This window comes from Pan troglodytes, chromosome 7 (genome assembly GCF_028858775.2).
Source record: "Pan troglodytes isolate AG18354 chromosome 7, NHGRI_mPanTro3-v2.0_pri, whole genome shotgun sequence".
In the NCBI taxonomy this organism is placed as follows: domain Eukaryota; kingdom Metazoa; phylum Chordata; class Mammalia; order Primates; family Hominidae; genus Pan; species Pan troglodytes.
This window is the reverse complement of record NC_072405.2, coordinates 89,706,025-89,731,787: the sequence shown is the minus strand read 5'-3', so window position 1 is coordinate 89,731,787 and position 25,763 is coordinate 89,706,025. Positions and strand designations below refer to the sequence as shown.

At 40.1% G+C, this 25,763-nt stretch overlaps 1 protein-coding gene across 2 annotated transcripts in view; it reads left to right on the top strand.

Annotated features, from left to right (window-relative positions):
- The window catches only part of PAG1 (phosphoprotein membrane anchor with glycosphingolipid microdomains 1), a 139,693-nt gene that overhangs the window by 24,117 nt on the left and 89,813 nt on the right, over positions 1-25,763 (top strand). Inside the window, exon 2 of one of the 2 annotated variants that reach the window (XM_009455547.5) lies at positions 17,029-17,087. The exons of the other annotated variant lie outside the window; for it this stretch is intronic. The gene's annotated coding sequence lies outside the window, so the exon portion shown is untranslated. The remainder of the gene's footprint in view (positions 1-17,028; positions 17,088-25,763) is intronic. 2 annotated transcript variants of the gene reach the window in all.

Here is a 25,763-nt window from a genome sequence, read left to right as displayed (position 1 = left end):
GTATGAATATTCCTCAACTGACTTATCCACTCTCCTGTTGATAGACATTTGGGTTTTATCATTCTGTTCTGTTATTAACACAATGCAAAGAATATGCAAGAATTTCTTTAAAATGGGTCAGCAAACTTTTTCTGTAAATGGCGAGGTACTAAATATTTTAGGCGTTACAAGGGCACATATAGTCACTGTTGCTGCTGATGCTTCTAAAATTCTTTTTTTTTTTTTTTTTTTTTTTTGAGACAGAGTCTCGTTCTGTTGCCCAGGCTAAAGTGCAATGGTGTGATCTCGGCTCACTGCAACCTCCACCTCCCGGGTTCAAGCGATTCTCCTGCCTCAGCCTCCAGAATAGCTGGGATTACAGGCACATGCCACCAAGCCCAGCTAATTTTTGTATTTTTAGTAGACACGGGGTTTCACCATATTGGTCAGGCTGGTCTCGATCTCCTGACCTCAGGATCCGCCTGCCTTGGCCTCCCAAAGTGCTGGGATTACAGGCATGAGCCACCATGCCCGGCCGCTTCTACAGCTCTTTAAAAATGTAAAAGTAATTCTTAGCTTGTGGGCCATGGAGTAGGGGTCAGCAAACTGACCCCTGCTCTCAGATATATACCTTAGAATAGAAGTACTTATCATCAGTCATGGACATGTACATTTAAAAAGGCAATGAGAAACCTTTTTCAATGTGGTTATATCAGTTTACTTTCTCACAAGCAGTATATGAGAGTACCCCAATGCACCTCCTCCACACCATAACCTGACGTTATACTTTTTAATTTGCTTGTCTAGTAGATATGAAATAATATCTTATTATGGGCCTCAATTTGCATTTCCCTGGCTGCCAATGAGGTGGAACATCTTTTCCTACAATTATGAACAATTTGTACTTTTTCTCATGAGAGATATTTGTTTGTATCTTTTGCCTGTTTTTTGTTTGGGCTGTTTATGTTTTTCTTATCAATACGTAGGCATTTTTATATATTCCAGAGACTATTCCACTTCTATATGTTTCAAATATTTTTTCTTTTATGTCCTGTTATTGCATCCTTTTATGCACACACACACACACGCGCACACACACACATTTCTTGCCTTCTTCCCTAACAGTGAGAGTAAGAACTACTCATGTTTGCCCTGAACTGCTTTAATGTATTCCTGTCTGAAGATGAAAAAATGAACTAGATACATGACTTCTTTTTACAGTACTCTCAGTAATAAATTCTGATTTAGAGTAAATATTCATTATTAAATAAGGCAAAATTCTATTATGAAATAGCCTGTAAAAACAAGCCATATTAAAAGTGTAACTACTTGCTAGAAGAATTAGAATTGTGTATGAAAAAGATCCTAAACCAAAAAAACATAATTGACCAAAATGCATGCTATAACGTTAAGCATTCAAAGACTTCAAATACTGACAGTGTACTTAGGTTTACCTGACTGTATTAACAATTCAGTTTTGCATATGAAAGACTTACTCTGACCAAACAAAACTCAAATTTATTCAACATTATTTCTAGGTCTCAGGCACCTGGAGATGGTATAGCCTGTGCTATACCTCAGCTGTGTAAGGATGTGTCATGTGTCCTTTTCACATAAAGGGAAAATAAGTCCTCACAAAATCCTATATATTCCTCTATTCCTCTCTGTTCGTAAATTTACTTCTGTGGAGATAGGTAGGGTAATGTACTATTTTCTTTCCTAAGCACATTTCACGGTAGGCCAGTGGGCTGTTTTGGACTTGCATATTGAGTACAGGATGGACTCTTGTTATTCTAGTAATGGGCTTGGTTGATCACAGAACACAATGCACCTTTTCATGATTTTAATGCCTGAGTTATTTAATTTTTTGTGCTACTTTTCACTTCACTGTTTAGTTTTCTTTCTAGGGTGCTTTTTGCTGGATTGGCTGTGAGTCAAGCTGGTTGATGAAGCTTCATTTTGCTAAATCTCCAGAATGGCTTGTTAATCCTTATTTTACATTTCACTGACTACTGTACCATGCAGTTTCCTTCTGTTCAACGAAGGAAGAGAAAATGGCTATATGAAGCAATAATGTGATGAATTTAGAGTCTAGCCGGAGGAATCGCCATTTGCTTCTAATTGGCACATGGAGCATAAAATCAGAGCCCTGATTTTTCTAAGAACTATTCCAAGTAAAGGCCCAACAACCATCTTAATTCAGAGCTACTCCTAGATTGTTTTAAAGTGCGTTCATCAATTTGAAGAGTATTTGTATTTATAGATTTCTTGCCATTCATTGTATCTTATTTGACTCTGATACTTTCTCTCAAATTTCTTAACAGTAACCTTTCATGTTGAACTGTAAAAAAAGAAAACGGACTTCATCTTAATGTATTTCACATAGATTTCTATTACTTTTCACTGTGTTTTTGCTACTCTGTACATTTTGCTTATAATAAAGGGTTGGTTAAAGGAAAATAGATGTAATTTTTGGCACTTGTCTGCTCTAATATCATGACTGACACTCATAATGTACATCCAGTTCTCTTAAATCCCATAAAAAGCCATTGGGAAGAAAATTTTTGAGATAATATAAATATAATCTTATGTAAGACCTGTGTAGCCACTTCTTATAGACAGCTTAGGAAAGAAAGAAGCCTTCAAATAATTACCAAAGTAGGAAGAAAACTAAAAACCTCTCGTATTAAGGGTAATAATTGCAAAATGACACCCACATAGAAAAAGTCCCTTCCTTTCATTTTCTTGAAATATATTGAAACAAAAAGTTAACTAACATCATTTGGGTATCTTTTGAGAGCTTTAAAATATATTATTTTAAAATTGATTTTCTTAAGGGTTAAATACATGGTTTTGAAGTTTTTCTTAAAGCATTTTGAAAGTATTTTAAATTGATTTTATGTAAACTTTTGCTACTATTGCATGTAGCCTTTTCAGCATAGCAAATGCAATGTCCTTACTTAATGAGGTTTCTAATTTTTAACCTCAAAATGAAATGAAAAATTTGTTCTATTTCCAGGAACATGGAGTAGACATACTTTTCCCTGTTCTTCCCACTAAGTACAACTAAAATTCCTAGACATTGTTCATAAAACAAACGTAAGAAGACTCTGAAAGGTAGAGGAAAGATGGCAGAATATCTATAGGCCTCAAAACCCAAGCAACACACAATAGTGAGTTACCTGGCTTTTCTTCTTTTTGAGTCATATTTCCCAGAGCTCACATATTCCCTTTTTTTTTTTCTAAGATGAAGTCTCGCTCTGTTGCCCATGCTGGAGTGCAGTGGCGCCATCTTGGCTCACTACAACCTCCACCTCCCAGGTTCAAGTGATTCTTCTGCCTCGGCCTCCCAAGTAGCTGGGATTACAGGCATGCACCACCACGCCTGGCTAATTTTTATATTTTCAGTAGAGATGGGGTTTCACCATGTTGGCCAGGCTGATCTTGAACTCCTGACCTCAAGTGATCTACCCGCCTCAGCCTCCCAAAGTGCTGGGATCATAGGTGTAAGCCACCACACCTGACTGAGATCCCATATATTCCTGATGAAGAAGGCAGCAAGTGGAAAACACCAACAGGCACATACAAAAACAAATAAGTAAAAGAAGAAAATCTGTTTTCTGAAACCAGAGGACTAGAAAAGGTAGAGCCTAGCAAAATGGAAAACTTTTAGATAATAACTGTTGTACTCTAGCCAAGCCCCACAGAAAAAAAATGTGGCCTCACCCTACCAGCAAAAGCTGATAGGGAAGCCTAAACTTCCACCCTTGCCAGCTCTAAATTGAGAGCTGGGGTGTCCCAAGGCACCCCAGCCCTCGCCACTGGGTAGTGTCACAGAAAACTGAGTAGGGAGCCAAGGCTTTCATTTCTGCTGCGTAGTAACAAGAGCCTCCACCTCAACCTCATGTAAGTAGAAACCACATGCGGAACCTGGGTTTCTACCCTCCCCAACTCCTAACAGTAATGAGGAGCCCTTTTCCTCTGCAACTGAGGTGGTGTTAGTGGACATCATGTGGGAACCAGAAACACTGTTTCTCCCAGCCAGGAAGTATTGTTGGAGGCCCGATGGAGAGCCAAAACTCCCACTCCTAACTAGCAGTAAGAATGCATCCCCCTCAGGTATCAGGGGAGGTGTAGTAGGGAACCTGATTCTACCCCAGTAATCAGGATGAACCAGCAATAATAACACAGTCTCCCCATTCCCTTCTGGGAGTGGTAACAGAGGAAGGCAACTAAAATAGAAAGTTTAAGTAAGATCCAAAGTCTCATAACATAATACCCAAAATGTCCAGGTTTCAATGAAAAAAAAAATCACTTGTGATACTAAAAACCAGGAAGATCTCACACTGAATGAAGAAAAAAAAAAGCAGTCAACAGAGGCCAGCACCAAAATGACAGGGATGTTAGAATTGTCTGCTAAGGATTTTAAAACAGCCATCATAAAAATGCATCACTGAGGAATTCTGAACATGCTGGATGCAAATGAAAAAATAGAAACCTCAGGAAATAAATAAGAAATATAATGAAGAACCTAGGGGGCATCTTAGAACAGAAAAATACAGTAACCCAAATAAAAATCTCAGTGGATGGGCTGGACAACAGAATGCAGGGGACAGGGGAAAGAATCAGTAAAGAGAGAACCATCAAAATTATTTTGTCTCAACACTAGAGAGAAAATAGAATATAGAGCCTCAAGGACCTGTGGAACTACACTTGACATTTACCATTTGTGTCATTAGAGACCCATAAGAAGCATAGGAAGAGGGAGGGGCTGGAAAAGTACTTGAGCAATCATAGCTGAAGACTTGCCACATTTAACAGAAGACTGAAACCTACAGATACAAGGAGTTGAGTGTAGTAGGCCAAATAATGGCTCCCCCGTCAATGATGTTCATGTCTTGATTCCCAGAACTAGGGAATCAGGTTCCTTTTTTCTTTTTTAATGTAGTAAAAGGGATTTTGCAGAGGTAATTAATTTCAGGATTTTTTTTTTCTTTTTTTTCTTTTTTTTTTTTTTGAGACAGAGCCTCACTCTGTTGCCCAGGCTGGAGCACAGTGGCACAGTCTCGGCTCACTGCAACCTCTGCCTGCTAGGTTCAAGTAATTCTCATGCCTCAGCCTCCCGAGTAGCTGGGACTACAGGCATGTGCCACCATGCCTGGCTGATTTTTGTATTTTTAGTAGAGATGGGGTTTCGCTGTGTTAGCCAGGCTGGTCTTGAACTCCTGACCTCAGGTGATCTGCCTGCCTCGGCCTCCCAAAGTGCTGGGATTACAGGTGTGGGCCACCACACCCAGCCAAGGATTTTGAGATACAGCAATTTCACTCCTCAGCATTTAATCCCAGAGAAATAAAGTCACATTCTCACAAAAACCTGTATATTAATGCTTATAGCAACCTTATTTGTAATAGTCAAAACTGGAAATAACCCAAATGTCCTTTAATGGATGAGTGGCTGAACAAACCGATACATCCATATCGTGGAATACTACTCCACAATAAAACAAAGGAGCTATTGATATATGCAGCAGCTAGTGTGAATCTCCAGAGAGCCATGCTGTGTGAATAAGCCCAATCCCAAGTGGCTACATGTAACATGACTCCATTTATATAACATTCTTTAAATGATAAAATCGTACAAATAGAGATGAGATTCATGATTGCTAGAAGTTAAGGATGTGGTAGGGACAGGAGGGAAGTGGGTGGGGCTACAGAAGGGCAACATGAGTAATACTTGGTGATGGAAATGTTCTATATCCCTTCTATCAGTGTGTATACCTTAGTTGTAATGTTGTACTATAGTGTTGCAAGAAGTTACCAGTGAGAGAAACTGAGCAGTGGGTACATGAGATCCCTCTTTATTATAAGTAACTGCTTGTGAATCTATAACTATCTAAAATTTTAAAATTTAATTTAAAAAATAAAATAACTTTTAAAAATTTCTTGTAGCTACATCAATTTGAAAACACAATGCTATATCATATATAAAGAACTTTGCATGTCCAAGTTCAGAAAGATGTTAGTACGAAGTTGCCTCTTCTAAAGTCTATTTTTTTTTTATTTGCTTGGAGATTGGGAAGGAAGGCAAGGGATTCTGTTTTATCAATCATATATGTTAAAAAAATAGATAATATTTGTTAACTCCTAAACACCCTGTGAGGTCAGCATTATTGTAAAGAAGAACACACTGAGACGCGGGGAGGTGGAATGATTTGCCCTGATGAGTAGTGAGGCCACATTTGGACTGGACAGTCTGGTCCCAAAGCCTGCATCCTTTCTTACTGACTATACTCTTTGGCCTATCTGCATAGGCTATTAGTATCCAAGTATCTTTCCGCAGCAGGACACTCACCTCAGAAGTTTTAAGCACTTTTCCTAGGTCACAGAGTCATAGCTGTGGGACTGAAATTCAAGACTTTTCCTATCAAAATCCCATCCTACTCCCACCTGGGAGAAGCCATATTCCAAATGGCCCTCAGACCTGATCCTCAAGCATATTTTGTTTGCTCACTTAGTGCTGGGCAGTAGATTATTCTTTTTAAATTTACATTAACAGTATATATTTAAACATTGTGAGATATATAAAAATCCAGGCTTCTAGCTTCTCAGGAAAAATAAGAAAATCTGCCAACACTGGGTGTACATTCTCAAATTCTCTCAAAGGAGTTAGATATAGGATGTTTAGAGACTGCCTCTTACTGCCTCTTTAGATGAGGTTGTTTGCCTCAGTCCTTACCACTACTTACCCAGAGACCACAACCAACCATCAGCTGGTTTTTATTGTGCAACACTGTTGTTTTTCTTACAGTAGAGGAAATGCCTCTACCCACCTAGCTACCATATCATGGCTTTTATGTTTTACCTTTTATCTTAATAATTTGGGTGGTTGTATTCTTCCTGATTATAAACTACTTAAAGTTCTATTTCTGAAAATCTCCATTATTAGTGGATTTGCAGTTGTTAAACTTAAGACCCCCATAGAATTGAAGGTGCTGAAATTCACTAGTCCATCTACGAAGGCTAGCCACTAAAACGAAATAAGCATACATGAAATAGAATATATCTCCTTCAATATTTCTTAAATTAGAAAATTATGAGTATTGCGCAGTCACTCTGTTCATCATTGCAATTGCTTTAACATTCCTTTCTAAAGACTTTCTAGTAGTTTTGTGGAGATTCAATGAGGTGCTTATAAATTGATTTTGTGCCAGGTGCAGTGGCTCATGCCTGTAATCCCAGCACTTTGGGAGGCCTTGATGGGAGGATCACTTGAGCCCAGGAGTTTGAGACCAGCCTGGGCAAGATGGCAAAACTCAACCTCTACAAAAAATTTTAAAAATTATCTGGGCATGGTGGTATGTGCCTGTAGTCCCAGCTACTCAGGAGGCTGAGGTGGGAGAATCACTTGAATCTGGGAGGTTGGGGCTATAGTGAGCCATGATTGTGCCTGAGCAACAGAGCGAGACCCTGTCTCAAAAAAAATAAATAAATGAAATAAATTGATTTTGCTTCATGGCATGTGATACACATAATAATAATAATAATAAGTATTTCTTCTGTGTCTGGCTTTCTACTGAAGTATTTTCAGTTCTACAATTCAAGGCCCCTCCACCCCTGTTGGTCTTTCTCTTAAGGGGCCCAACTCTGAGTGTCTCTCCTGAGTCTCATATGCTCAGTCTGAAATAGTTGACCAAGTAGGAAATGGAAGTAAAGAATTTCACGGAAGGGGAATTTGCCATGAGGGAAGGGTTAATAAGTTATTCCTGTTGATCGCCTTTGTAATGCCTAGCACATTCTCGTTACAGAGTAGACATCCAGAAGTGAAATGATTATGTTTGATGCTGAACTCCTAAGTAATTCAATATTTTCTGAGGATAATAGTCCTGCAAATTATATTACAGTCAGAAGTGTTTTTGTTTTTGTTTTTTTCCGATCGAGGAGTAGATGATTGGAGGCTGCCTTGTTTGCGTGAGTGGTGTTGGGATGACCTTCCAGGCTGGGCATGTGATTCCTGAAGAAGTGGCTACTTGTTTGGCTCCTATACCAATGCAGAAATTAGTGTTTGAGCTGATAGGAAGTAAGAGGGGGAAATCAAGGAGTGGAAAGGCTGCTTGGGATGGAATCTGTAGACTCTTTCTGTCTGACCTCTGGTTGCTAATCGATGTTATTGTTACTGGAAGGGGAGGCCTGCGAAGGTTGAGTCCTGGCAAGGATATCACCAGACCAGGAGATCAGTGACTTCTTAGCTTATAATTCCACTGTAGGTGGAACTCTAGCATTTGCAGGCAAGATGGAAGATAAGGAAGTGGGTGAAGGGGTGAAAAATGAAATAAATATTGAATAAAGCGCCTGTACTCTGGAACCAGACTGTGCGTTTTTAGTTTCTGCCTCACTCTGTCATACTATTGTGTAAACTTGAGCAAATAAGTTATCTCTGAATGCTTCAGTTTCCTCATGTGTAAAATGGGAATAATAATAGTATTTACCTCATCGTGTAAACAGCCAGTAAGTAGCAGCATCTCTGCACTGGACAATTTTTTTTTTTTTTGTCAATTGCTCTTTTTATTCTGTACCTACAATGTCATCTAAATAGCCTGTCCCTTAGGGTATGGAGTCAGGAGCCTAAGAAGAAATTTAGGGAAAATAAGGAAGGATAAAGGAATAATAAGCAAGGATGAAGGATTGCCTGCATTTGAGACCCTTGTCAGTGTGTGTTTTCTCCAAAGAAAACGTGTCTCTTTTCCAAAGAAACATAGATGTGTCTCTTTGGAGAACTTGTTTCCAACCTTAGATGATTTTTCAGATTCAGTCTGTGTGCTAAACTCAAATCTTCTCATTTTCCAAGTACATCTGTTCATGACTTATAATATGTTAGGAAGGTATTTTGCCCTGGTGAAGAAGGCCTTAGTTCTTATCCCTACTTAACTAAGGGATAGAGAAGAAAAACCTTCAAATTACAATGAAATTGATTGACCTCAATTCTTTTTAGATATTTGTCTACAAAATGTCTTTAGTAATAGGTTTTAATACTTTTGCAGTTGATTTTACTAAACAGATTAAAAGTTTAAGCCCACTTACCTCAATAAACAAGTATATGAAGTCACATACAACTAAGTACTTCAAACCCGGAAACTCTGGCACTGAAGGAGATAAACTAGCAGACACCTTCTGTGTATTTTCCTACTTCTGTACCTCAAAACATTTGCTGAGTACATTTATAACAATGGCCATGTCGGAAATAATATTTTTGGGTTTATGGATTTTTATTGATCTATTTCATTTACATGGGTTTGATCCCAAATGATGGGATGATGTTCTCTTATGAAGGCCATGCCTTGAGGGAGAGGAGAGTGCTTTTAAGTAAGCCTGTTCCCTTCTGGCTCTCTTTGATAGGGTGGTCTCTCCCAGGGTTTATTTAGGAAATGATGGAACACAGGTCAGTCTGTCCTTGTCTCTAACCAATCTAAACGTTTTGCTTTCAGCAAAATTTACATATTATTTTCAAACCTTTACTCCACATCTTGCGTTATTGATTTGATTAATCTCTGCTGTTTTTAAGGCATATCTTCTTCAAGACAGCATTTTTCTTTTATATCTAACAAATTCCTTTCAGATTTCTAAATGCAAAAAAAAAGACTTAGTTGTGGACAAAAGTACAGCCATTCTCTTTACACCTGAAGAAATTAATGTTTTTTCCATAAAAGTCACCATATGTTAGGAGGGTGACAATTGGTATTCAAATGTGAGTGAGGAAAAGAATAAAGACTGAGGCAAACAAATATTACCATTATTGCAGTGTTCCCTGCAATCTGTGGGTTGTTATTTATTTACAGTTTTGTTCCTGTAGGCCCACAGAAGAGAAATGCAAGGAGGAGTACTCCTGAAGTAGAAGAGGCTGTAGAAGGTTGGAATAGAGAGCAACAAATCCCAGGTCAGGGTATGGAAGGGCTTACAAATCACTTAGTCTGTCTGGGTCCCAAACTTTCTCAGCTGTAAAATGAAGCAGTTGAACTTGATGGTTCTCTAGTTGGTGCCTCTTAGACTTTAATGTACATCCTGTTAAATGTGCAGATTCTGACTCAGTAGATCTGGAGTGAGGCCCAGGGTTTGCCTTTCTAACGAGCTCCTGGGGGGTGCCAATGCTGCTGGTCTGCAGATCACACACTGTTTAGCAAGCTCTGCACGATTTCTAAGCTCAAGCTTCCATTAACTCTACGATTCTATGAACGTGCAGTCAGCTGACATTTTAGAAAAGACAGGAAGGTTTCATGAAACATGCCTACCATGGTATTAACCATTCTCATTCTTCATAATCATCTTCATCAAAAACTCTTTAAGTGCCTAATTATGCATAACAGCTTCCCATACTTTACAAAAGTATATTTGGTCTTTGCCTTATCAGACTTGACAACCTAAGACAGAGAAATGTGTATAGAGACAGTAATAAATATTGAGGCAGTAATAAATATTGAGTAATAAATGTTCATCCAGATATAGAACACATTAAAATTTTTTAAAAAGTATGTACTTAGCATGGGCCCTAGGATATTTATTTTCTTACAGCTTGTCTTCCTTTCAAAATCTGAGAAACCAAAGAAGTTGCCCTATAATTTTTACATGAAAGCAAGAGATTTCTCTTTCTGTTTTGCAGATAGGGGTTGGAAATGGGAAGGTCAGTTTCTGAGGCTACTTTTAATGTTGTTGTTTGCTTTGTTTTGGCCTCACTGACTTAAAAAGAAATATTTTATCAGCCCTGAATGCCTAACCCTAATTACCATATGCAGGTGCCTTGGCTTGACTTTGTGCTTCTCAGCACTGTGTGTGTACATAGGCTTATTAAATTAACCTCAGCTCCTCCTACCCAAGGACCACAGGCCCATCTAGTCACCCTCACATCATCCTTGGGAAGCAAAGGAGGCAGAGCTAGACATTGTTATCTCTGAATCATGGGCTGTTAGGTGATACCGAGAAGGAAACTGGTATGTCCAAAGCCTTGTGATAATTCACATGGGAAGCTTTGGATTTGATTCTGTTTCTTCTGTACACATTTGCATTTGCTGAACTGACCTAAGGACTTGATCTGCCTTGGTGTGGGAAAGGATCAGATAAGAAGTCATTGCTGGCATTTTCTCTTGAAAGCAGAACAGGTTCTGTTCCCGGAGGCCAGGTCACCAACCAACAGAGATTGTGTTCAGGTACCTGTAGTGATAAGCCAGTTTGTTATAACTGTATCACAGGTTAGCAGAGTGATGTCAGGATGGCTCATTTCATTGATTATTGTAACTTAGCAAGAGCTACAAGAATTATCACCGATCTAGAAAATGGTCACATCTAAGCAAGGGTCTCTGTATCAGATATTTACCAATAGTGAGATTAGAGACCCTTGTTTACACCTTCTCAACTCAAGTAGGCACATACAATATTTAGTAGTGACTATGTGTATGCTCAGAGATGTGGGAATGTGGAGGGAGCTGTGTGTGCCATGCTCTTGGGCTTCAGCTGTGTGTTACCCTGTGTGTGTGCAGGAGGAGCCGCTGTGGAATCAGGTGCACTTGGGTTTGAAACTTGGCTCCACCACTCACTGGCTGTGTCACTTCACATTTCTAGCCCTCAGTTTCCCCATCTGTAGGACCAGCGTAACAATAGTATGAATCCTTGTGAGCATTAGGTAAGATGAGGATATATGGAATGTATAGCATGGTGTCTGCAAATAGTACTTGATTATTAGTAATCATAGTAAAACTCATATGCGGCAGCATCTGAAATCACTTGTCTTTAAAGAAGTTGGAGATTCTTAATTATTTCACATGCAAGTGTTTGTACAGGAGGTTGTGTCTGGATTCATGAAAATGTCACACTCATTTTATTATGAATAAAGCTTTTAAGGAGGCAAAGCCTCCATTAACTAGACTCAACCTCATCTTTCATGCTAATGTTGTATACAACTGTTTTCTCCTTTTTATAAAATTATAAAGAGGCAAGTCAGTCTACTCATACTAGAAGATACAAAACCCTGACTATTATATAGCAGGAAACTAAACTTCTAAAAAGCCACAAATGGCAATACTATACATTTTGCATTAGGGTCTTGGAATAGATCTATATGGACACATGGAATTACACAGGCTGAATTGAGGACACTAAGTATCTGGTTGCCTTCTCTCTGGCAAACAAGAGTGGAGATAGGTACCTGGTTGCAGGAAGTAAGGAGATGCTCTTTGCCTACAGACAGTGAGGGAAGGCTAACCAGCATTTGGAGGGGCAGCGTTCTTTGGGAAATTGAATTTTAAGCCTGCTAACCATATCATAAGACTGCAAGGCCTGGCAGAACAAGAGCATGAGGCAGCTGGATAGAAACCCAAGAAACCAAAATGAGCGACTTAAAGTGGAGCTGTTTGAAGGGGGAAACAGAGCCCCAGGGAATTTCCTAACCTCAGAATGCTATTCACTCGCCCTTTTTTATAGGGTGTCTGTGGCTTCTGGTTGCCTGCAAATTGAGCCAGCATGGTGCAGATGTGACAGTGGTTTAAGGCTGTTTTTCCCCGAATTTAGTGTGAATCACCTGGGGGTCTTATTAGAATGCAGAGTCTGATTCAGTAGATCTGAGGTAGGGTCTGAGATTCTGCCATTTTTAGCAAGTCCCCAGATACTGCAGAAACTGCTGGTCTGGGACCATACTTTAAGTAGCAAGTGTCTAATCCACTCTCTCCTCAACCATTCCATCCTCTGATCACCACCTTCTGTCTTCTATCCCCTGTACCTTAACTCCAACCATTTGTGGCCCACCAGTACTCACCATCCAGTGATCCTGCTAATTTTCCTTGTCTGTCACCCCCTCCAGTTCTCCTTTCCTAGTTATCTAGCTTAGATTCCATGATCTTGTGTTATAATTATTCTTTTGCATCCACCCTCAGGTTCTTTGCTGTTCCCTCTTCCCTCATGATCCTCACTGGCAAAACCCCAACCCTGCGTAACACAGCTCTCTCCCCACGCCACATCTTCACCTACACTGGTGAGTGCGGCTGAAGGAACACACATCACTGTGCTCACAGGTCCCACTTTCATCTCAGTGGGTCCCTGTGCCGCTATTCTGTTCATTGTTCCGCTTTTCTGGATCATCTTCTTGTGTCCTGTCCTCAAACCTCAAATACCTCCCTCTCCATCCTCATTCTCAGCTAATAATCTTGCTGCCTTTCCTGGATCTGCCCACATGTCTGCACGTGTGCCCACACCTGGCCGGTGCTCCACTCAGTGGGTGTGGAAGCACCAGGCATGCTGTAGCTCTCTGAGGGGTGCCCAAGGTGGGCACATGGAGGGGCCAGTGGAACCAGCCCCCTCTGACCTGCCTCCCCCTCACCTTCAGGTCTGTGCTCAACCAACATTTTCTCAGTGCTGCCTTTCCTGACTCCCCAACTCAAAGCAGCGCCCACTCCCCAGGCCGTCCCTACCTCCACAGTGCCTCTGTGGTTTTCTTCAGTGATTGTCACAGCTATGCTGCTAGATGGTGGATTTGTTCCCTACCTCCACTAGAAAGATACATAGGACAGGGAATTTCATCTTGGTCAATATCGAAACCCCCACCTAGAATAGTGGCTGACATATGGACATTCTCCTTAAAGAAAGTATTTGGATAGATACTAGCATGGGAGATGTGATTGTGTTTGGACAGAATCAGAAAAAGCCAACTAGGAAGAACTGCATATCCACACATGTATTTAAAAAGCCACTCCCGGTCTTTTTGCATAGACAAGGCTAAGGAAGATCCCTGTTCGGGGATACTTTTGGACCTGAATATGCTGAATTTACTAGAGATTGTTGAGCCCACCAGGCCCTTTGGGGGTCAGGAGGGGAAAGGACCAACATCAAATTCCATCTGAGAATCCTGTCGCTTGTCTCATTTGATGCTCTCAGGGAGGTTGGTAGTGTGAGTCAGGATTTAACCACCCAACACTGCTGTGCACTCCATAGCATTGTCATCCTCACTCGGGACACTAGCAGAGCTGTAACCAGTTCTGTTTTACAAATCTTTAGCCTAAATATGCCTAATTCGCTGTGGTTTGAGGAAAAGAGATACATCATGGCTATGCCTAGGACTCCATGTGGGCCAATCATGATGAAAACAACCACAGGACAAGTTGGCAGTGGAAATGTCCTAAGACGGCACAGAATGAAGTTGATTGCCATGAAAATATGTTGTGCTGGTTATTCTCAAGGAGTCTGGCATTCAGTCTACTGAAAGTGAAGGAAAGGCATATCTAGCAATACTTTTTATTTTTTTTTGAGGAGTTCTGCTTTTAATAACATTGTCAGCATGCACTAAATCATTGCCTCTCAAGGTTTTGAGCAGCTGTGATGCAGAGGGAAAAGCACAGGGTGTTTTGTGCGTATTAGATGTGATAACTGACCTCATGCAGGGCTGAGAATACAACAGGTGCTTTTTGCATTCACCCACTCCCTCATCTATGCCCTTTCCAATGGTCCCCACCCGCACTACTGTTTTTCTGCATGATATGAAAGTTAAGATATAAATATGAGAGTATGTGAGTATGTGTTTGTGTTTAAGAGATGCCCTCACTCTGTCGCCCAGGCTGGAGTGTAGTGGCACAACATAGATCACTACAGCCTCAAAATCCTGGGCTCAAGCAATCCTCTCACCTCAGCCTCCTAAGTAGCTGGGATTATAGGTGTGAGCCACTATGCTCAAATTATTGTGTTTTAATAAGTCATCATTCATTTTAGACCAGTGATTTTCAACATGGGGATGATTTTGCTCCTAAGGGGATATTTGTTGAAGTCTGGAGACATTTTTGTTTATTACAACTCAGGGCAGGAAATGCTAGCCCCTCAAAACAAAGAATTCTCCAGCCCCAAATGTCAGCAAGGCCAGGGTTGAAAGCCCTGTTTCAGAGCATGTATTTTACATTGGTGTTTATAGTTATTTCCTCATTGGACTCTAAGTAAATGAAGGAGAGAATTGAGAAGGATGTGACTGGCTGAGGACACAATGGGACAGGAGGTTGGAACAAGTTGGGGGACCCACCTATCAGGTGCCAGGATTCACTAACTCTTTACAAGCACACTACAGTTTCCAGCTTAAAAACAAGTGCTTTATTAGATATACTGACTAGCAGAACCCCAACCCTGCATAACCCAGCTCTCTCCCCACGCCACGTCTTCACCTACGCTGGTGAGCGTAGCTGAAGGAGCACACATCTCAGTGGGTCCCTGTACCGCTGGTCTGTTCACTCTTCTATACTGGTTAGCCTGTAAAGCAGATAGGGTGGCAGAAGCACGGAGGACTCAGGAGGGCAGTGAGGATGATGAGATGACACTGGACAGGCTGGGCACTGTGATGGGGAGATTGTCACAATGCCAGGGGCTTGGGTTTTGTCACAAGGGCTGTGGAGAACAAGCACGGATGGGGCCCTCCAGAGCCAAACTATCCTGCTCTTTTCTGTACTGTATTCACAACCTGTTCATACTCCTCTTATCCCTTGCGTCTCTCTGTATTGTGCTACTTACTTGTAACTTGGGCTCCTGAACTGGGCCTTGTCATCTTTGCCTTTGTGTGCCCCTTGTATATAGCACAGAGATTTATCAGTAAGTGTTTATTAAACAGATTTGGCAGTGTTTTAGACACCACTAGCAGCCTCTCAAAATAATTGCTTCTCCACTTTTGAACAGGTACTATTCCCAAATACTTGTTCCCAATGCAATTGTTTAGAGCTTGAAATGCATCCTCCTGGTTTTATAAATGATAGGTTTTCAGGCTGGTGGGGAAATTTCCCAGCACCCACAGTGTTGTTGAGCCATAATGCTTAGTAGCCCAGGATGTGGGATTTCCCAGCAAAAGGCCAAGAGAAGAGAGTTTCCATTGCCTTTCTTCGTTGTGTGTGGACTCTTGGCAAGTGGGTTCTTTACCATTCTACTGCCTCTCTTGGCATGGAACCTTCTCTCACCTTCTACTGCACTTTTCTCTTGGTACTCATATTCAGGCGGCTCTTAGACCACGTGGGTTAAGAGTCTGGGTGTTCATGTCTTGCTGGCCACTGTGGAGTCTGACACTGGAGCTCATGGAGGAATTACCACCTTGCTTATTGTCAGCTTGACTATTTGGTCTTTCAAATGTTACTTTGCTTTTCATTTCTTCTAAGAAATAGCTCTTTCTTTTCTCTTTTAAACTTTACCAAAAAAGAAAAGAGGGGAGAGGAGGCACCAGTTTCCCCCAGTGGATATTTCTCCTGAGAAAATTCAGTCTCGTTATTAGGTTCATTCTTTAACTACCCATGCTTTTTACTTCCACTTAGCATATTTTCAGATGTCTACTTAGATGCACAGTTCTACAAAAACAGAATTTTCGATTTGAGATTACATTCCTTAAACTCAAATCACACTTATTCTTGGAGAAGTGATCTTTATAAGTGATAGTTTTATTTTTAAGCATAAGAAGCCATGTTAACAAAAATACAGCATATTTCAAGATGAAGACATTAAATAATATAGCTAAATATAACAATTATCACGTCTCTATACAATTTAGTTTCACCTTTGTTTTTTTTTTTTTGCTGAAAAGACTTTCATCTTCTTGAGGCATGCAACCAATTTTGTTTTTGCTTAATCCATGTACATTGCACATGGGCTCTAGGGGTCTGTGTTTGAGGTGTGCAGGTGCAGTGCTGGTGATAACTCCTAGTTACTGTTATCATTGGTGGGATTGAGTTAGAAGGCAGCAATGATTAAAACGAAGTATGGACATAATTTATTACTACATGCAATTAACGCCATCATTTTTACTTTTCTACGTGTATAAAATTAGGGATAACGTATAGGTCTGGATATTTTAAGAGCAAGTTTTAACTTTTGCTTTTTAACATTCTTTTATTATAGTATTAAAGCAGTAAAAGCTAATTAAATAATCCTTTTTCAGTTGCTTACTGATGGCCAAATGTTAAATAAGTAAATAACAAGTTGATCATTTTACTCTTAATTGTTGCAGTTTTAATCCAGTTCAGAATTTTGAAATTGTTTTCTCTTGTGTTTCTTTTCCAGAAAACACGAGATTTTTCTCCTATTTCGGCAGTTGGACACAACTTCATTGCTGGGAAAAGGTGATTTCAAAGTATTTATTTTTCTGGTTTATTCTACATTATTACTCATTCAAACTGGCTTTTAGTTTAACTTTGCATGCATCAGTTGTTGATTTGGAGACTCTGTTTGGGTTAAGTCTGCAGACACACAGCTTCTAAGCTGAAAAACGTCCAGGGAATGAGCTTGTCTGGTTTGAATTTAGCAACTTAGGTCTTCTGCGATAGAAACCAAGACGCCAATGGGTATACTTCCTACAACATGGTGTTTCCCTTTGATTGGTGGTAAGCCCATCCATGGCTGAGCTTTGTAAAGCCTCTGTGAAGTTGGGCTAAATGCCTACTCTATCTCAATCTCTTTCCTCATCTTTGAGACAGGGATAATAATTGGATAGTCTCATGGGCTTGATAGAGAGATTAATAGGATACACAGTGCTCACTGCCACCACCACCAAAAATATATGAGGCTGTGTTTTTCGTTTTCATTATTCATGGTATTAATAATCTCATTTTGTGCTGATGATAAAGTTATGTTAATAATTCCTTAATAACCTTGGGTCATCTTCTGCGAACAGACCAAATGTGGAAAAATCATTCAGACTAAATGAACAGGTTAACACAAAGACATTCTGTCTTTTATTTTAGAAATTCGTTTACTACAATGGTTATCAGTTTTTATAATGAATCCTGGACTTCGAAGCACTATGTCCACCCATTTGAAAGATTTATTTTACAAACCTCAAGTGTTATGGCCTGCCCGACTCATATTCATTTTAAATCATTATCCAATGCCTGTATGGCCTGGAAAGGAATTCATCTGGTCTAAGTTTTCCCAATCACTTCACCAAAGGAATCTTGTAAAATAGGCCACTGTCTTTTAATTAAATCTTTGCTTCAACTTACTGAGAAATTCCTTCTTTTGCAAGAGTAACGCTTTCCTCTTAGGAGAGCAGGGAGCTATTTCAGGGTTATTTTGGTTCCCCTCTGAGGCCACAGTCTTTCTAAATATAACTGCAGATCCTGGAAATCAGCCTGCCTTTTGTTAGTTAACTTAGGCTAAAGAATCAATGCATTAAGACCTTTGATTATCCACATTCTAAAAACGCCTTCCTCTGATCTCCTAATATTTGACAAGAATCTCGATTCAGGGATTAGACATTTTCTCTAATGCATTTCCATTTCCACTAGAGCTGCTCGCCTTACACACATTATTATGGCCTGAAATGTAGAGCATTTTCCAGTTGGGGGTAATTAAGATTTAACTCAAGAATCTATATACTTTAGAATAGGCATCACATGTTTCTGTAGTAGAATCACATTCCTCCCAATTTCTGGAAAGCGTTGTGTGGTACTTTTTTGTACACGGCTGACTTCTTGAGTTTTACTCCATCTGACCCTCCTATAGAAGCTAAGCTTGAGGTCAATGTTTGTATCTTATTTTAGTACCTACAACATCTAATAAATGCCTGGAACATAGTAACACACAGTGGATGCTCTAATTTCTTTAAATGAATATATCTCTGACACTAAAGAAGATAGAATTCATGAAAAGTAATTTATCTCAAGCTGAGCTTTTTTTCTGACTAGATATAAGCATTCTTCTCAACAATAATGCTTTGCTTGTTATTTTCGCCCCATTAAAGAAGTGCCACCAAAACCAATTTATGTCCCCTTTCCCTCTTCTGCTGAGATCAGAACTAACATGGTGGCTACATTCTTTTGAAACTTGTAATTGTGTGTCATTTCCACAGTGGAAGTAGATTCAGACAGTATCTGCACCAACTTTAGTGGTAATAGTAGCGACTTTATGATGTTTTAATTTGAAATTCAAAATTTTAAATTGTCCCAACCCATTTTCAGGCTTCCAATGTGCCTGTGCCTTGGAAATATATTTCAAACTTCCATAGTTGTTCTTTCCAGTTATTAGAAACATAAGCAAAGCAGGCTGGGTGCAGTGCTCACGCCTGTAATCCCAGCACTCTAGGAGGCCGAGGCGAGCAGATCACTTGAGGCCAGGAGTTCGAGACCAGCCTGGCCAACATGGTGAAACCCCGTCTTTACTAAAAATACAAAAATTAGCCGGACATGGTGTTGCATACCCGTAATCCCAGCTACTTGGGAGGCTGAGGCACAAGAATTGCTTGAGCCCAGGAGGCAGAGGTTTCAGTGAGCTAGGATTGCCCCCCAAAAAAGAGAAACACAAGCAAAGAGAACACAGAATCAGCAACCGTCCAGGGAGATGTGCACTCCTAAGCTGAATTAACAAATAAGTGTGTTTCTTGAGAGGCCAGAGTTAACACAATTAGCGATGAACTGCGTCTTTGAGGAGCTAGGGGAAAATAATGGGATTCATTTTTAATTCAAACCAATTCTAAGCAAGAGCCTTGGCTTTCTGGAGTGGCTTTGTAATCAAAGGTTACCGCAGGGCTTGTCAGAACTTTTAACAACTGTCTCCACTGTGAAAATGGTCTTAAGTTGTAAGGTGATTGCAGAGCTGACGAAATGATGACTCTAGCCAGCTTTTGTCTCGCATTTGATCTTTGGCTCACAAAGACGAGGTTAATTTCAGCATAAGCTGTTAGCTTTATTTTTTAAATCAGTCAATTTTAATAGCAGCCTGCTTATGCCCTGAAAAACATCCAAGAGCAGTAAGAAAGAGTTGGCCTGGAATATAAATAAGTGTTACAGTATAAATCTTAGCTATCTCTAGGCCAGTAGTCAACAAAATACTTTGCAGTCAGTCTAATTAATCTTTCATTTTCTTTTTGCTATCCTTCCTTGTGTTTATTGTGTGTATGTGTTTTCTGAACTATAAAGCATATACATAGTCGCGATAGTTGGAAAATTTAATACTCTCAAGGAAGAAAAAAGTTTTCTTGTGAATCCATTACCCAAAGAGAACCATTGTTAGCATCTTGGCTGATATTTTTCCCTGAGAATTTTTCCCAGGCAAACATAGATAATTTTTAAATTCCTTTTGGTTTTGTTTGCTTTTAGAGACAGGGTCTCACTTTGTGGCCCAGGCTGGACATAGCTCACTGTAGCCTCAAACCCCTGAGCTCAAGAGATCCTCCTACTTCAACCTTCCAGGTAGCTAGGAATACAGGCACATGCCACCATGCCTGGCTATTTTTTTTATTTTTTGTAGAGATGGGGTCTCACCATATTGCCCAGGCTGATCTCAAACTCCTGGGCTCAAGCGAGCCTCCCACTTTGGCTTCCCAAAATGCTGGGATTGCAGGCATGAACCACCATGCCCAGCCTCATACTTTTAAACTGCTTATGATGAAAAATTTTATACACACACGAGAGAATCACTGAGTCCTTACATATTCACAGTCTAGATTCACAGAGTATCAAGATTTTGCCACCATGGCTTCACCTATCCCTTTTTTCTTTCTCCCTTTCTCTTTCCTCTTTTGAAATATCAACTAAGCTACTTTTAAGAGGAAAAGATGACTCCTGATATTCTGAGGACTATGGAAAGCAAGTATTTGCCTGCCAATTTCACATATTCTCACTTATCCTTTATTAGGAAGCAAAAAGTATGGTTTTACACTTCATATTGTATTGTACTTTGCGAATAAGCTGCCTTAAAGCTCAAGTCTATTGCATGCTAGATGGGTATTGATTTTTCCTCTTAAATCAATGTTTCCCTAGGGCATAGTTTTATTTATTCATAAAGCTAAGATGATGTCTGACAGGAGTTACAGCAGTGTAAATCTGTGGTGCAGGCACAGTAAGAAGAGCTTTTGTAACACTCAAAAATCCATGTTCTGAGGCTAGAGGGTATCCTCATAAGCCTGAAAAAGTGCATTTGCGATGCTTGCAAGTGTAAAAGGAACATTTCAGCATATCGTTGTTTTACTCCTCTGTTTTCTATGCTACTTTGCAAATGGACCTAAATACATTGTGACTGAAGCCAAGCCATGATTGTGTCTGATGCACAACGGGTTATTGGAACAGCAGGCTGGATAGAATCAAAGCTTCAGCCACAATCTCTTGTTGACACCAAATGTCAGTTTGCTCCGGAAGGATGTAGTGGCCCTGTTGATCTGTCCCTTGTAATTTTGCTCCCTGGCCCAAAGGATGGGCACTTCTGCCCAAGGGGCAGTTAACATGAGAATGTTTACTTTGGGATACTTCATTCACTTTGGAATAACCCTATGTACTTGTTGGTGTGTTATAGTACATGTAACAGCTCTCTGTGTAGCTAGGCCATGTAAGTCAAGTGTAATCCTAAAAGTGTACTCCTTTTGTTGATATATATATATGACATATGATATATATATGATATATATAAACATATATATACACACATACACACACATGCATATATATACATATATATAAAATACATAGTCTATTCTGTTTTAAAAGTGTTTATGATATAAAAATTATTGTTAGACTTTTTTAACTTAAAGAAAATATGCCCTGACTTTTCCCTCAACATTAACTGATTTTTTTCCCTATGGTTGAAAAATGCTTCTAATGGGTAGAATGGCACCATTTGGAATTTTAAATATCCAGTTTTTTATTAGCAGTCTGATCTTAGCACAGTAGAACTGGCTGGAGAGTCAGGTGACGTAAAAGCTAGTTTCATTATCCACTCTTGGCTGCTTTGTGACCTATGGCGAGTTTCTGAACCTCTTTGGGACATTTTGTTTATATTGTTGTTTTTTTCCCCTAATTTAAACAACAGTGAGTTTGTGAGAAATTGGCAGATATTCACTTCTTGATTTCCATAGACTTCCATACATCAGGACTCTTCCATTTGAAAGTAACTAGTTGATATTAAAAAAAAAAAAGAAGAAGAAAAGGAAGTGAAAAGAGAAAAAAAAGAATGCAGAAGTGAGGATTATTTCTTCATGAAGAATAAGGTTTGTTCCAGTTTTAAAAGCCTGTGACTTCTCTGTGAAAAGATTTCAGGTGATTAGCTCAGCTACCAGGAGCCACACAGTTTTCTTAGAAATTGTACCATTGAGGACACCAAGGGGGCCAGGGAGGACACAGCTCCAGTTAGAGGCTGGGGCCTTGAGCACCGCCCCCCAAGAGCAGCTGGTGCTCTGCCAGGTCTGTGGCTCCCAGGATGCCCAGATCCCTTGCCAGAGGTTTGGGAGAAGCCTTGAAGGTGCTGTCTCTTTGGATCTCTGCTGTTTCCTCTCCACTGGTAGCTACATTGGGAGCCTCTTCAGAGGAGGGTTCTAGGAATTAGAAGGGAAAGCATATAAATGCCATTCACTACAGTACCTGTTCACTGCTGGTCACAGTTGTTCTCCTTTGCCTCATCAGCCTCAGGCATGGAGATAACCTGGTGGCATGTCAGTGTCTTCGAGTTTTTCCCATTAAGCTCCAAGAGCATTGATTGCTATTCACTTCATGAATGGATGTCTTGAGAAGATCGTAAGAACTACTTTTGAAGGACCGAGGCTGCCGTCTCTGCTTCAGTAGAAACCCGAGGTGCCTGACATGAAAAGCACACTAGAGGACCTATTTGAAGAAGAGAGAGTTAGCTGTTTGGAATCTAACCGTTTATGTTAAGGTCTGTGTGTTAGGTTTTCTAGTTAGCTTTAGTTAAGTCCTTCAAGGTCTTTTTTTACATTCTTCCAATATAATCTGCTTTATATTCTTTAATAGTATGTTTTTGCTCTTTTAGCATTAATTAATTATGCACTCCTATAGGAAGCTGATTAGGAAGTCATCCTCCTTGACCCTGTGTTTGGTTCCTTTAGAGCAAGGGTTTTCAGCCTTTGCAGGAACCAGGCCACACAGCAGGAGGTGAGGGGTGGGCCAGCCTCCTGTCAGATCAGTGGTGGCATTAGATTCTCACAGAAGCACGGACTCTATTGTGAACTGCACACGTGAGGGATCTAGGTTGTGCACTCCTTATGATGATCTTAGTGGAACAGTTTCATCCCGAAAACATCCCCACTCCCCCTGCCTGTGGAAAAATTGTCTTCCATGAAACCGGTCCCTGGTGCCAGAATGGTTGGGGACCACTGCTTTAGAGGTCCTCTTGGCTCCCCAAGTCAACCCCGGTGTGGAAGCTAAAGTAATTCTATCTTGTAAGATAATCTACCATGTTGACTTCTTATTAACAGTTCCAGGAATGCTCTGAGATCTCCAGTTTGTCGTTTGCTCGTTGTGTAAGAGCATATACCTACCATAAATCCTGCCCTTAGAGCAGATCAACCTTGACATACTGGTACTTACTGTAAATCCTGCCCTTAGATCAAATTCCTCCTCATTTCCTCTGGAGCATGTGTACCCCTTCCCTGGGTATATAATCCTTGGGTCTGGGGGTCTAATGACGAGGAGATCTGCTTGTCATGTGGCTACCCAAGACCATGCTCCTGTCTGTAAGTTCCCCAATAAAATCACCCTGTAACGACAAGAGGGACTTGTCTGCCTCCTTCTTTGGTTTCTTGACTCCTTCTGTGTTTGGGGGTTGCTTTGCATATATGACCTTTTCATGAAACACCTGGTCATTAATGGAGTGATACTTTCACAGCCAGACACCTGTCACATCCAAATTACTAACATAAGGTGATTTTGAATGCTGGATTTCTAGGATCAACCACAGGTTCTAGTACTTAAAAAAAAAACTTAAAAAAAATTTTTTTAGAGACTCCCACTCCGTCTTATGAAAGCTCCATCCTCACCAGTGGAGAAAGAATTGCCCTGTTGGGTCTTTGTGTCTTGCAGGTGGCCAGAGGTGCTCACTGAGGCCTCTCCTGTTCAGTCGCAGAGAGCTCCAGACCAGTCTCTTGAGCAAGGTTTAATGAAGCTGTGGCTGCCTTCCATATTCCTTTTTCATGTCATGAAAAAAGATACTTCTTTTGTGGGCCTGCCACTTTAGAAATAAAAACCCTCCCTCAACTGCTTAGTACCAATATTGCCCTAAGAAGGAAGTACCTGGCTCTCATGGCCTTATCTGAGCCTCGAATAGAGGAGACCCACACAGGCTGGAATGGCCCTGCCCAGGCCCACCGGGAGAGATGACTCAGTTCCAAATAGGGCTTTCATTTTAGATATTTAGATTCCAAGTTTCTCATAGTTATTCATGACTAAGAAAAGGGGCAGCTCTGCACTATTCCTTCACTCACATATTTCCTTCCTTTCACTTTTTTCATCATCTTCCCTTTCTCCCTTTATTTAGTGGATTTTTAAAATAAATAAAATGCTATGTGGCATAGCACTTTGCCAAGCAGGAAACTCTCATAATTTCGTAATATTTTCTAGAATAGATTTTAGACCAGCCATAGTGAAATTTAATTATGGTGCTAATGTGCTTCTGAAGATTCCTGATAAAAGACTTGTGCCCTTAATCCCATCGACTCAAGAGGCCGAGGTGGGAGGATCACCTGAGTCCTGGAGTTTGAGGCTGCAGTGAACTGTGTACTCCAGCCTGGGCAAAGAAACCCCATCTCTTAAAAAAAAAAAAAAAAAAAAAAAGATTTCTGTTGAAAGGATAAAGTTAACCCTGTCTATGGTGGCTTTAACTATGACAAATCAGCCAGCAGTAAATTAAATAAATAAATTTTTTTCTAATATTTCTTATAAGGGAAGAACCAAAAGATTGAGATTTATGTGAAAAATGAAAAATATCTGATAATGGGATAGCTGGAAAACTTAGAAAATTGGAAATGGGTTTGCAATTTCATTCATGTGATCCTTTGCCATTACCCATCTGATGCCCCATAGCCCAAAGGCATGCTGCCAATATGAATGTTTACATGTATTTTTTATAGCTGAATATATATAGTTTATAAAATGGATATATACCATTAAGATGTTGTTAGACAAGTATTAGGCCAAACAGGTTATGTTTGCAGAAAACAAGTGTGAATGCAAGGAGTTTAGTGTGTTCTTAAACTTCTGCTAACAAAAGAACTTCCATTTACTTTAACAGAGTTAAGTTTGCCTCCTGAGTATATGAGAATGTGGCATAGACCACAGATAGCACCTCAGAATTGATGTCTACTGGTGACTATTGCGATGAGTGTGGGTGCTTTTATAGATAACTGAGGTGTTGTTAGCTGAAGTGTCGAGAGTGGCTGGATTGTAATTGTTGACTCATTTTAAATTGCTTTGTTTTATAATCCCTTAATATAATAAATATGTAGTATTTTAAAATATGCCTCAAAGACACCAAAAATGATGAAAACCACTGAATTACGAGACTAAACTGCTCCCTCCCATCCCTCCCATTTGCTGTCTATCATCCTTTTCCCATGAAAGATGGCTTTTATAGGTTGAAAGCATAGAGGATGGCTCCTTCTTGTCATTCAGATCTCCGCTTAAGGGCTACCTTCTCAGAGAGGACTTCCCCAAGCATCCATGGCTCAGGAAACTCCATAAGACACTCTCACCTTTCCTTTTTTACCTTTTAAATGTTCCCTATCTGATACTTTGGTGCTAGTCTTTTGTCAGTCTTCACCTACAAGGTGCTAAGACCCCATCTGTTTTGTTCACCCTGTGTCCTGAGTGCCTGGAGCTGTACCTGGCATTGAGTAGGCATTCTTTAGATGTTCCGTATGCAGGCTTTCTCCTTTGGACCTACCCCTGTGCCTGACCTTGAGAGCATTTCATCATCATTGCCTAGAATCAGGCCCTTGTTTTGGAATCTGTGGTACTGTGTTCTCTGAATTTCTGTCATTAACCAGCCTTTACTCCCTGGTTGCAGCATCTGATTAGTAT